Source organism: Corvus moneduloides, chromosome 16 (assembly GCF_009650955.1).
Source record: "Corvus moneduloides isolate bCorMon1 chromosome 16, bCorMon1.pri, whole genome shotgun sequence".
Taxonomy (NCBI): Eukaryota; Metazoa; Chordata; class Aves; order Passeriformes; family Corvidae; genus Corvus; species Corvus moneduloides.
In genome coordinates, this window is record NC_045491.1 from 8247212 (window position 1) to 8260300 (window position 13089).

At 52.2% G+C, this 13089-nt stretch overlaps 1 protein-coding gene across 1 annotated transcript in view; it reads left to right on the forward strand.

The window, feature by feature from the left end:
• The first annotated feature begins 809 nt into the window (after positions 1-809).
• The window catches only part of EPN2 (epsin 2), a 54559-nt gene continuing 42279 nt past the window's right edge, over positions 810-13089 (forward strand). The window contains exon 1 of the mRNA XM_032125515.1: positions 810-888. The gene's annotated coding sequence lies outside the window, so the exon portion shown is untranslated. The remainder of the gene's footprint in view (positions 889-13089) is intronic.

Below are 13089 nucleotides of genomic sequence, written 5' to 3' on the forward strand. Positions count from 1 at the left end.
CCTCAGCCCACACTGAGGAACTGGTGTCACCATTTACACCCTGGTGTAGCTGCGGACAGAGGATCAGACCCCTCTGAGCTCACATCATCCCACAGGACCTGTAGGAAAACATTTACAGGAGGAGCAGAGCCAGTTGGCCACACTGGGTCCAGTGTGGCCTTGAAAGGCTCTTTGAGGTGTGTTGGTGGCCTCCAGATGTGGAGCTGCATCTCCTTGGGGTCAGCATGGGTGGTTGGGCCTGGTATTGGGGTTTTGGGGCTGGTAAATCAGAGCAGGGCCCAGTTGCCTGTGGTGTAGGTGGGTTGGGAAGTGGGACTGTGCTCTCATGGGAGAAGCCCAGGGGCAGGAGGCTGGTGGTGGGACCTTGCTTTCAGCATTTGGCCCCAGAAATGGATCTGGAAAAGGACTGGAAGTCATGAAGTCTTGGGTGTGGAATTCAACCCCAAACCTACAGGAAAGGATCGCTGAGGGGTCATCCAAAACAGCCTCCTCAAGAGGGATGCAGCCTCGGATGGTGTCTGGGAAAGGGCCAAACACCGTTTTGGTGAGGAACACACAGTGGGGGCTTCCTGGGAGTTCCCAGGGCTCAGTTTGGAACTGCTGGATGAGGTTACAGTCCGTGCCTGGCTCTGGGCATGGCTGGGATAGGGACTCAGGCCAGGATCACTAACAGAGGTGTGAACCATTATCGAGTTAATCATTAGGGCCAGCACAGCTGGAAGTTATTTGCCTCCCTGGGCCCTATAAAAGGACATAGAGGCCACTTCTTGGGTTTGGGCTGGTGAGGAGGGAGTGTTCTTTCTTGTGGCTGTGTCTTGGAGCTACTCCTGAGATCCTGCTGTTCCCTGGGATAGTTCCTCTCAGCAGCCTGGGATGCCCCAAAAGCAGGTGAGTTGTCCCTCTGTACAGTGGCTGTGTCTTTCCTGGTGTGACCTGGAGAGGCTGGAGCTGTCCAGATCCACCTGGAGCAGGTACTCAGTGTTCAGCTGGCAGCAGATCTCGTTTGCTCCGTGGCTGTGGTGTTCTGGTCCTTGGCTCTGTCCTGGGACCTTGCTGTGGTCACTGATATGCTTGAGGGGAACTCTGGGACCTGCTGGGTGCCCTCATGCAGGTCAGGCTCTGCTTTAAGCTGTGGGAGGAATGTTTTCTACTGAATCCTGCTCTGGAAATGTCTGATGGCGACTCCTGGGGTGAGCAACTGTGTCTGGCCTCCAATCTTCATCCTTGGTGCTGGGCTGCCTGCCTGGGTTATGGAGAAAGTGAGGTCCCCATACTAAAATTCCCTAGATAGGCTGGTGCTGCAGCATGGATGGGAGTGGGGAATGCTCTGCCAGCTCTTGTGGGTCCTCAGAAACTACTCCCAGGCAGTTGAAGCTGGAAAAACCCCCTGTGATGCGTTCTGTCAGCGCAGCATGGAGGTGCAGAGGGTCACGGAACTGCTTTGATTTGCACGGGAGACAAATCCGAAGGGTGCCTTTAACTGGAAATTCCAAAGAAACCAGGCAGGAGGCGTGGGATTTGGGTGTGGAGGCTGTTTGCCATCAGTGTTTGCCATGGGGGAAGGCTGCTCGCCCTCGGCACGGGCTGGCGGAGTAACCACCCGTGGGCAGGGGAGCTCCGCGGCTCCCACAGGGCTTGTTTTAGGGGAACCGGGAGTTTGGTCACATCCAGACACAGCCCGGGGCCTGAACGGATTCCAAGAATCTCCCCCTCAACCGGAGCATCTGTTATTTTTCTAGGAATTAAAAAGAAAAACCCACCCCAGAAGCCTGTGCCTCGTGCGTGGGTGAGGGGACCGTGCTGTCACCGAGCTGTCACCGCCGTGACTCACCCGGGGGGGGGGGCTGCGATTCCCGGGAAGGAAAAAAAACATAGGGAGAAATTGTGAATGATCGCTGGCTGCCGGTGACTGAGCTCTCCACCGGGGTAGTCAAATTTCGGTTCCTCCTCAGGGCTGGCTGGTTAACAAAGAATTTATTAATAACCAATTAAGCCACAGCTCACGTCATGCCTTCCTCAGGAGCGGCCCTGGTTCCTCCTTTGGCTCCATACCCACCTTGTGGTTTTGGGGGGGACGTCTGGGGAGGTGTCCCCTCCCTACAGGGCTGCTAGTGGGATGGACATGCCAAGGTGACACTTCCCAGGGCTGTGGGGGACTGCCAGTACAGAAGTGACTTGGGGCTGGGCTGTGGTGTGTTTGGCTGAGCTGCTGGTGGGACAGGAGCTGTGTATGGCAGGAATTTGGGCAGTGCCAGGGCAGATGGTGACAGCCATGGGGGCAGCCAGAGGCCAGAGGAGGAGGGTCCCTCGCTGGCCACTCGCTCAGGCTGAGGATGTGCGGGGGGCCACATCCCAGGCAGCGCAGGAGGCGGAGGGGCTGCTGGAGCTGGGCCCACCGGGAGAACGCGTGGAGCGCCGGATGCGCCACGAAACCCCAGAGAATCTGGGCACTGTGCTCCTCCTGAAACCGCCTATTCAGGGCACAGACAGGCAGGACAAGGGGGAGGAAGCGGAGGGAAGATGGAGCACTGAAGGCCTCTGTGTCTGGCCGGACGGATGCAGGTGCAGCTGTGGATTCCCCGGATGCTCCGCACTGCCCTTTCCTGCGGGGAAGCAGGGGATGTACTCGGGAGTCCCCCCAGAGTCCCCAGCCCTGCTGTCACTCTGATTTATTCCTGTTGCCACAGCGTCCAGTGCTGACTTTTCCCCTCTAGAGGCAGGTCTGTGTGGATTCTCTGAAGTCTCATCCAGGGTTGGGCTGTCCCTCATTGCTCTGACCTCTCTCCCCTCCTCAGCTGAGTATCTGTGGGAAACGTTTAGCAATTAAGTAGCTGTGAAAACTCTGCCCAGCCTGTCATCAGCTGGGGCTGAAATGAGTGGACAGCCTCCAAGGTTGCATGGGAGAATCCACACACGTGGCTTTGCCTATCCTAACCCACACGGAGCTGCTGCATCTGCTGCCCTTTGGGAAACCAAGCTGCTGCTTTGGTGGCACAGCCCCCTCAGGGCAATTTCCTGAGTGTGATTTTTGCCTGTGCAAGGCAAGAGGAAAAACAGAGTGCAGATTTTTCGGGAAGCCGCAATAAAACTGATGGATTCCTCCCTAGGGCTGTGTTGGGTTGTGCTTTCTGACACATCAGCTGTGGCAATCCAGGGTAATTTCACGGAAGCCTCTCCAGATATCTGTGTGTAAATGAGAGCAGGATCTGGCCCGTGTTAAGGAACACTGCCCAGGGGTTTGCTCCAAGACGTGTGTTCTCGCTTTCTGCCCTCTTAGCAAATACAGCACTCCTAGGAGGCAATTCTGCATCTTAAATAGAAAGCCAAGGCACTGCTTTCTCTCGAAATATTCCTGCAGAGCTGGAAGCAGCATTTGCTTCAATGGAAGAGTTTGAGATCCCCAGGAAAATGGGGACGTGAGCCCCTTCCCTGTGAAGCTGATGGCACAGGAACAGCGTGGCTCTGACAGGGCTCATGATGTCAGGCACTAACATTAGCACAGGTAATAAAAACCCTCCCCACGTAGGTGTGTTTGGCACATGCACAGAGATGCAATAGCAAGCAAAGCATTTTGGCAAATCCCGTTAAATATCTGTTTCTACATGGTGTTCCTTTCAGCATCTGAAATGCAGATTTGTCATCTTCCTTCCTCCTTCCTCCCCTCTCTTCCTCTCTCAGGCTGAAAGAGGAACTGGGTTTGGGTTTTGCTGGTTTTTGGGCTTTGCTGGGGGGCTGATGGTCTTGGTCACTACAGGCTGAGCAGCATGTGGAGCTGCAGATGGGGTGGCAGCAGGACACACTGGTGTGTTACGTCCTTTTGTCATATTAATGTTACAAGATGGTGCCCTGCTGTGCTGGAGGAGTGGCCCTGCTGGTCCTCCCTGCTGCAGGAACTGGGATTTCGATGCCATTTCATGTCAGGGAGGTTTAGGTTGGATATCAGGAAAAGGTTCTTCCCCAGAGGGTGCTGGGTACTGCCCAGGCTCCCCTGGGAATGGTCATGGCCCCAAGGCTGCCAGAGGTCCAGGAGCGTTTGGACACCACTCTTAGGGACACAGTGGGATTGTTGGGGTGTCTGCACAGGGCCAGGAGTTGGACTTGAATGATCCTTGTGTGTTCCAACTTGGGATACCCCATGATTCAGCCTCTGGCATTGCCTGGGAGCAGGGGGCTGGAGGCACCACAGGACACTGGATGCCTTGCAAGGGCTCAGATGAGCAATAAGGGCAAGAGTTTGATTGTGGGCAAGCTCCAGCTCCAAGTGGAGGGGGCAGTGTGGAGGGTGAGGTGGCTGAAGGAGCTCAGGGAACCTCTGGAGCAACAGAAACAGTTTGGACTGAGCACAAAGGGCTGGAATCACTTGTGGGAGACCCTCAAAAACAGCTTGGGAAGGGGCTACAGCCCCTCTCCAGTGTGGGGACCTGTGTCTTCTCCCTCTGGAGACCAGATTAGCACAACTTCTATATCCCAACCTGATATCTGCTTGCTGCTCCCTCAGCTGGGATCAGGAATGCAGTCTCCAGTGGTTTGCAGCTGTGCTGTTCTAGGCTCCCCGGGGCAGAGACAGATCAGTAAATAATTTTAGCATATGTTTAAACCTCCCTGAGCACCCCTGGGTGCCGAAGGCTTAGGGAACGTGCTAAGTGTCTGCAAGGCTCAGGAGAGGCTTTAGCCTTGAGGGTGGAAAACGTGCCAGTCTGTGGAGAGTCTGGAGAAAGGGGCTTTACAGGGATGGCGCTTTTGGGAGAAACCCAGGAGAGCTGAGGAAAACAGCACGTGGGTGCTGCCCTCGGCCTCTGCGCTCAAAGATGATAAACATGAAGGTCTGGAGCTGGGAGCCAATGTGTGGGAAGGTAAGAGCATCCATCCTGCTTCAAACCAGGTGTCCAGTCCAAAATCTGAACACTGGCAGTGTTTACAGAGAATGTTTGAGGGTAATGGGAGGATATTATTGGAGAGGGACTTTTCACAAGGATATGTAGTGATATGATAAGGGGGAATGGCCTTAAGCTGCAGGAGGGCAGGGTTAGATTAGATATTAGGCAGAAATTCTTCCCTGTGAGGGTGGGGAGGCACTAGATCAGGTTGCCCAGAAAAGCTGTGGCTGCCCCTGGATCCCTGGAAGTGTCCAAGGCCAGGTTGGATGGGGCTTGGAGCAACCTGGGATAGTGGAAGGTGTCCCTGCCCATGGGTGGGGGTTTGGAGCTGGATGATTTTAAGCTCCCTTCCTACTCAAGCCATTCTATGATTCTCTGGTAAGAAGAAAAAGTGAGTGAGCAGACAGAATTCCACACTGTGTACTCCTTGGATGCAGCAGCACAGGGCCTGGGCACCTCCCGAACTGGAGCTGTGTCTGCAGGATGCATCTTGAAAGAGGCACCCGTTGAGTGACAGCATCTCCAGTTCCCTGCCTCCCCCCAGGCTCTGATCTCAGAGCAAAACAAGAGGTCCTGCCCTGCCTGGAGGGAAAACACTGGAGTCTCACGTTTCTCTCTCAAGTGCAAGCTGGAAAAGCTGATGCAGACATGCTCTGGAACGCGCCTGTAATGAAGAGCAAGGCACAGGGTGTTTGTGTGGAAGTGCCTGTCAGTTTTCATTTAAGGGTCAGTTGGTGGCTTTGTGGAGGAAATCGCCTGCACAGCCCAGCCCAGCCCTTCCTCCCCAAGTGCTGGAGATCCTGCTGAGTGCAGAGCACTTCTCAGCTGAGCTGCGCAGGTGCCACAAACCCTTCTTCCGGCCCACTGGTGACACATGAGGCTTTCATGACATCAGGCATTTTGGGCTTCTTTAGTTTCCACCTTCCTGGATTAGCTTATTCAGCTTCTGTCTCACCAAAGGCCACTTTCAGTATTGCTAAAATCTGTTGTGGTTGTGTGTGGTTTGCACCCCACGCCCCTCCCAAAATGCTTTGGGTGACGTGAAAGCTTAAAAGAGGCTTCTTGAGGGACAGAGGGAACTTGCTGTCTGTAGCAACTCACTCTGCAGTTATTTTTGATTGAGGTTATTGTGGTTTGTGCCCCAGAAGAGATGGGGCTGTGCCCAGCCAGTTCCCAGCAGTGCTGGTGTTTGCCTCTCGCCTTCCCCTGTCAGAAATGTTTGATTTCTAAAAATCAGAAGGCAACAGACCCCTTTGACTTCCTCTCACGTTCACAGGGTCAGGGAGCAATCCTGTATTTCTCCATCTCAGTCTGTAAGAATGTGGAAGCTTGTAGGAGTATTAATTACAGCCAATTATAACCTGCTTGACTGGCTAAGGTGCTCAAATGGCTCCTGAGACTTGCTGTTGGTGAAGAGGGATGTTTCCCTTCTACCAGGTTTTTGAGGAGCTCAGAGCAGGGCTGATGCATGGAGCAGCTTGGCTGGAGAGTGTTAGGACTGAACACGTTCTGGAGGAATTCTTGCCTGCGGTGCTGCGCCGTTTGTTTGCTTTGTGGAGTCCTGATACCTTGTCAGGAATCTCTTCCAGCCCAGCTGGTGAATTCTTTTAATCTGCTTGTTTATCACACAGGGACCGTGTATTTACAGCTCTGCACCGTTGTTTAGGGTTTTTTACAGAGTGAAAGTTCCTGGGAAGCCCTGTTGAGGATGAGATGGGGCAGCAGAGACAAGTTTGGAGTCAAAACTGTGCATGCAGATATGAAAGTTTCAACTGGCTTTGTGAGCCTGGGAATGGAGGAAGTTACTTGCAGAAGTGGGAATCAGAAACCCAGAAATTGGGCCAGCTAATTAAATGACTGGCTGGATGCTGTGCAAACACAAACCAAACAGACAGCTCTCAGTTTTCATGTCTAGGGGGAAAGCTACCAGCCTTTCAGCTGCGCTAACCAGTGAGGGGCATCCAGCTGTAACCCAGGGATGTGGCAGCTCTGTTCCAGCCTCTCTGTTTGAAAGACACAAAATACCTGCAGCTTCCAGTACTTGCTCTGCTTTGGGGGTCCCATCTTTGTGTCTGAGAGCAACGCTCTGAAATTTGAGCTAAAACTGGCTGGAGCTGTGCAGCTCAGCTCCCAGGGTTGGAGCTGAGGTGGCTTTCCAGGCAGCCTGTGCTGCCAGGCACCGGATGCTGTGGGAGCAGAGCGCACAGGAAGGAAGCTCCTGCTGTCCTGATGATGCCCTGAATCTCTGTGAGCACCCCATTGTGGTGTGGTAATGCTGATTTCAGTGTTGGTACCCCTTAGTCACCCCAGGTAAGGGGTGGATGAATTGCTGCAGCTGATTCCTGTGGAGAAGGTGGGGCTTTCTGGGTTTTTGTGCTTAAATGTGAAACTCCTTGTGCTGGACAATGCCCTCTGCCAGCAGTGGCCACAGGCTGGGTGCTTGGTTGTAGGCACACATCACTTCCCCCTCTCTTTTCCAAGTGTACAAAGTCTTTAGCCACCCTTTCCAGCCAGGACCAGCCAAAATCCCTGTCCCAGCAGGAGAGAGGAGACCCAAATCCCAGAGGATTCCGCAGAGCCAGGAGCACAACTCTCCTGACACATTCCTCAGAGTGAACCCCACAGGGCGTTTTCCCTCAAGAAGAAACAGCTGTGAGGAGTGAGGATAATCCCTGGCCACGTGAGGTCCTTGTGCAACTGCACAGGTCATCCTGTGGAAGTTATTATGGAGCCTCTATCAGTTCAGAGGATGGGCCTGGGGCAAAAGGGAGGGTCTGACTCTCCCGGTGACATGCTTTGGGTGGCTGCAGGAATGATGAGGAGGAATTTTGATGGGTGACGTTGTCCATCAGCTCCATCCTGACAGGAAGTCCTCTTGTTGTGACAAGGAGGAAGTCAAGAGGGATAGGACAAACTGTACCAAGCAAAAGGGAATGCCTGTCCTTCAGCAGGAGCTTACTGCCTCTGCCTTGGTGACTTGCTTTGGGGAGCCAGATGGTAACACTAAATGAGCCCAGCTTTGCTGGGCCTGAGTCTGCCACTCCAAACTGTGCAGATGGTCCTAGTGGGTGAGTGCTCCCAGCCTGGAAACAAGCAGCAGATCCAGGCTCTTTAGGTCAAATGTGCTCCTTATGTCCTATAAACCCAGAAAAATACCTCCTCAGCAGTTGGTGTGGCCTTGTATGGCCCTGTCCTCTCTTTTCTGCTGATGTGGGTGCTCATCTGACCCTCTGGTGAGCTAGTTTAGGGAGCTGAACTGGTTGAGAAGCAGCACTCCCCCCCAAAAAGTGATTAATCTTCACCACGGGTGGTATAAGCTGGTGCTGGTGGCAAGGAGGGAATGGGAAGGGGTGGTGGAGGAAGGGCAGGAACCACAACACCCTGACTTAGGTCAATTAAAACCTGTGGAATTTCACCCTGAGGCCTCAGTGGGATTTAATGTAAGCAGCACAGTAGCCTTGGCTTCTTGCTGTGGCATGGGAGAAACTGCACCTCTGGAGCAGTAAGGAGAAAGGAATGAGGGAAGGTGCCCACAGATGAGAACAGCTCCAGCTTCTAAAGAAACACAACACTTGGTAATTACTAGAACTAAGCACATTCAAACGTCACTGCCTCTTGCACTGTCAGAGCGCATTCATTTTGAGAAAACCAGAATGTGCTGGGCTTGCATTCTCTCTTCTCTTTTCATGAATCTGCCAACGTGTTCAGAAAAGGTCTGTTTTGAATACCCATATTAGAGGTGTATTAATTTTGAACTTGTCAAAACGAATATTTGCATTGGAAACAGTTCTACAAGTTTGTCTGCATCACGAAGGGAACGAACCTCCTCCTGCTGGCTCTGCTCTGATTAGCTTGGGTTGCTTCCAGCTGAACTCAGGCACAGGCTCACTGGGCTCTACTCTCCCTCATTCCCATCCTTCTGCTTTTCTCCCTTATTTAAAGATATTTGAAGAACCCAGGCTAAATATGATGGGAGGGGAGCTAAGCTCTTATTTTGGTTCTCCTCGCTTTGTAGACAAACCCTGGAAGTGTGGTAGGGCTGCAGACCCTGTGGATCCATGTGTCTAATTGAAGCAGACAAGACTGTAACTCAGACTTTGCATATTGCCATGAAATATTCATGAATCCAGGAGAGAATAACCCGGGGTGAACATCAAGTTGTATAATCTGAATATATTCTCTATAACTGTCAGCAACATGCAGACAGCTCAGAAAATTCCGGGGAGGGTCTGTGCTTGTTGAGAAACATCTCGCTGCTTTGGCTCTAAGGACAATGATGATTGTGTTTGCCCAGACTATTTAATTAGCAGATTTCCCAAATTGGGCTCTTAGGGACTGAAGTCCCCATTTACCCCATGTGGAAGCATGTGGCTTCCCGGGAAGGCTGGGAAACTCCAGCTGCCACTGGTGTGGAGGGTGCCCAACCTCCTGAGACATGAGGCAGTTTCTCACTTGGCTATTTAATCCAGCCTGAAGTGCTGAACATTAAACACACCTTCATTCGATGATGCTCGTCTCTATTTCTGCATTGATTTCTCTGAAGACCTGTAGGTTAGGAGTGGGAAGGAAAATCAGTAATGGAGCAAAATGACTGTGATTTAGAGATCGGATTGCACACAGCCAGGGCCATGCATCAGGATAATGAGATTCAGTCTTGTTTGCTTACAAGCACTGGAGACAGAGGCAGAAAATGTGATCCACCAAGCCAGCTCTCAGGAAATGAGAAACAATGGAGTGAGGAAATCAAATTTCAAACGGCAGGGATATATTTATCGAGTTTTCCTTGGGATTTTTGCAGAGCTTTGGGGTGTTCTCTGTGCAGGGTTTTTTCGGGCAGCCGACATATGGCTGGAGGATTAGATCACTGCAAAGCACCGTTGTTTGTGACCTATTTGTTAATGCGGGGCTGGGGTCAGCGACAAGAGGCAAATGCACTTGTCATTGTTCGGGGCTTTTCAAGTGCTCTCCTGTTGTCCCTTGCACCCTGGCCAGACATTTGGAACAAACTCATTAGCTAATTAGTGGTGTGCTCTGCCCCACGTGGGTGATATTCCCATTATGGCTGTGGAACAGGCCCTCCTGGGGCTCCCTGGCAGCTGCTCTTCCCTAGGTTAGCTGGGAGGGCAGCCGAGGGAGGATGTGCCTTCTTCATCTTCTCTGGGAGAGCCTCTTGCATTCCAGACATCACACTCCTTATCCTCCTGCTCCTTGCCTTGCAACAGTCCTCTACTCCTGCTTGCTGGATTCACTGCCACCACCTCATCTCTGGTGACCAGTGGTGGGACCTGAGGGCATGGCATGAAGCTGTGCCAGGAAGGTTTAGGTTGGGATACTAGGAAAAGGTTTTTCACCTGGTGCTGGGGCACTGAACAAGCTCCCCAAGGAATGGTCATGGCACCAAGACTGCCAGAGCTCCAGAAGCGTTTGGACAACACTTTCAGGCACAGGGTGGGATTCATAGAATCCCAGAATGGTTTGAGTTGGAAGGAATCTCAGAAACCCTCCAGTTCCACGCCTGCCATGGGCAGAGACACCTCCCACTATCCCAGGTTGCTCCAAGCCCCATCCAGCCTGGCCTTGGACACTTGCGGGGATGGGGCAGCCACAGCTGCTCTGGGCAGCCTGGTGTAGTGGAAGGTGTCCCTGATCCTTGGTGTTGTACTGTGCAGGACCACGAGTTGGATTTGATGCTCTTTGTGAGTCCTTTCCATATCCCAAGGATATCCGGGGAGTCTGTGAGCTGTGTGGATTGCTCTGCTGGTTACCGGGGTGGTGCCTCAGCTCTTGGCTCGTGGTGCCCAAATCAGACTGCAAATCATGGCCTTGAACTCTGGTTCTGCCAACGCAGCTGAAATGTCGTGGGCTAGGAAGGATCAGAGAGTGGCTCGGGTCAATATCCAAGGCATGGTACAGCCTGCTCCAAAGAGGGATGGGGCAGGGCTGGAGAGGGAAGTGTACTATGCCAGCTCCTGGGTTTTAAATCAAGGACAAATGCAGTGAGCTCCTGTTGCTAAAATGAAACAAGAGACAGAAATCCACTGCCACGAGACTGCTCAGGGGACCACCAGGAGGGAACATCCCTGTGCAGCTTGGGCAAAGCTCTGCTGGTGCAGCTGTACCACTCAGGTACCTGCCCAGTGTTGCAGGAACACTGCAATTTAAGGCATTAACAAGGATATAATAATCAAAAAATAAGTACTTTTACTTGGCTGATTTGTTTTACTTGCACTGAGGGGCTCAATCTGGTTGATATAAACCAGTTTTTTTGGTGGAAGTGTGCCAGCTGCAGGAGGTTTTTGCTGGGTTTGCTGATTTGCACACTTAATGATGTAGACAGACACCTGGGATGGAGCTGGGAAAGGAGAGGAAGCTGCTTCCTGCTCTGGAGAGCTGTCTGCCCAGATCTGGAAGGACCACAGGCAGGAGAGAAGGCAGCAGGAACAATCCTGGTCTTCCCATTTTATTTTAACCAAGAGCTTTCTTCTCCTCCTTTAGAGCTGTCAGCATCTTATCATTAGGATTAATGAACGTGCACAGAAACATTGGGTTTCCATCATTGCTGTTTTCTTGCAGAGAAGAAAAGGGGGAAGTACTCTTTCAGCTCCTGCTGATACCATCAGATGTGTGCTGATCCCTCATTTTTTTCACCCAGAATTTAATCCTGCCTAGCTCAAGGTTAACAGCTAAGCCAGAATCACAGCTCGCTGCAGAAGATTCAGAGCTTCCTGGCTCCCAGATGGTGTTCAAGAAATTGGAATTTGCAGCATTTCTAAACAAGTTGCTTTCAATGCAGCTCACTCGGTGTTTCACTGCAGTTCTGTATGTAAGCCTCAAATCTGTGGCAGATTTGATAGTGGCTCCATGGGAGAAAGGGCTGGGCTGTAAGTGGTGGATGCTTCAGCCCTGGAAGTTTTCAAGGCCAGGTTGGATGGGGCTTGGAGCAACCTGGGATAGTGGAAGGTGTCCCTGCTCATGGCAAGGTTTGGAATGAGATGATTTTTAAGGTCCCTTCCCAAACCATTCTGAGATTTGATGAAGTTTGCAGCTCAGCCCAGCCTGACCTTCCTTTCACTTAAAAGCAGTGACTCATAAACTGGATTTTGCTCCACATTTCTGTTTTCCTATGCTTTTGTAAGGCATGATTCCTCAGGAATTTGGGTTTTAAATAACCAGCAGCACTTCCCTGTGCCAGCAGTGATCCAAGCAGAGCTCTGCTATCCAGCTTCTCCCCTGGCAGCACCAATCCCGATCGCCTCCCGAGCAGCCATGTCCCGTTTCCTTGAATTGTCTCACAGTTTTATGATGGGAACAAATATATCCAGAGAGGACTACAATGGAACCAGTAACCTCCTCCAGCCTGCGATACCAGACACAGGTTTAGTCATTATCCCAAGGGGAAGGACGTGTGCTGCGACCCACCCAGACCGTCCAGCTCCTCCCGCCACGTTCGTGCTTGTGTTCCTGCTGAGCTCCCCTTCATCACCCTGTGTGGTGACCCTGATCCACAAATGTGTCTGTAAAGTGTCCCCTTATCCATGAATGTGGTTATTTTATATTGGCATCTTCGGGGGGGGGGGGGGGGCGGGGCGGGAAGTGCAGTATCTGTGCTGTGTGAGGCAATGGGAGCTGTGCTGGGGAGGTTCAGGTTGGACATTGGGAGGGATTTTCTCATAGAAAGAGTGATTAAATATTGGAATGGGCTGCCCAGGGATGTGGTGGAGTCACTGTCCCCGGAGGTGTTCAGGGAAAGGCTAGATGTGGCACTCAGTGCCATGGTCTAGTTGACAAGGGGGTGTTTGGTCCTAAGTTGGACTTGATGACCTCAGGTCTTTTTCATCCTAATTCATTCTATGATTGTGCTTTGGGGGCTGCCAGCCTACACTGGACCTCGATTTTTGGGGGACTGCCCTGCCCTGAAATCAGTGTCTCCTGGGAGCTGTGAGTGTGGAAGGAGGAGGGTGTTCCCCAAGCCTTCTCCTTCCATCAGAGGTGGCCACAACTCCTCTCTAAACTGTTCGCTGCTCTATAAATGTGGTTATTTTTTACTGATAGTCATTATTTTGTATTATTTGTCCCTGGGTTTTGGGGGATCTCTAGCCCTGACACCAGTTTTTCTTGGGTGCTGTGAACACTGAGGGGGCTCCCCAGGCGCTCTCCTTCCGACGAAGGCAGCCTCGGACCCTCTCCGAGGGCTCTGCCCGGCCACCCATCC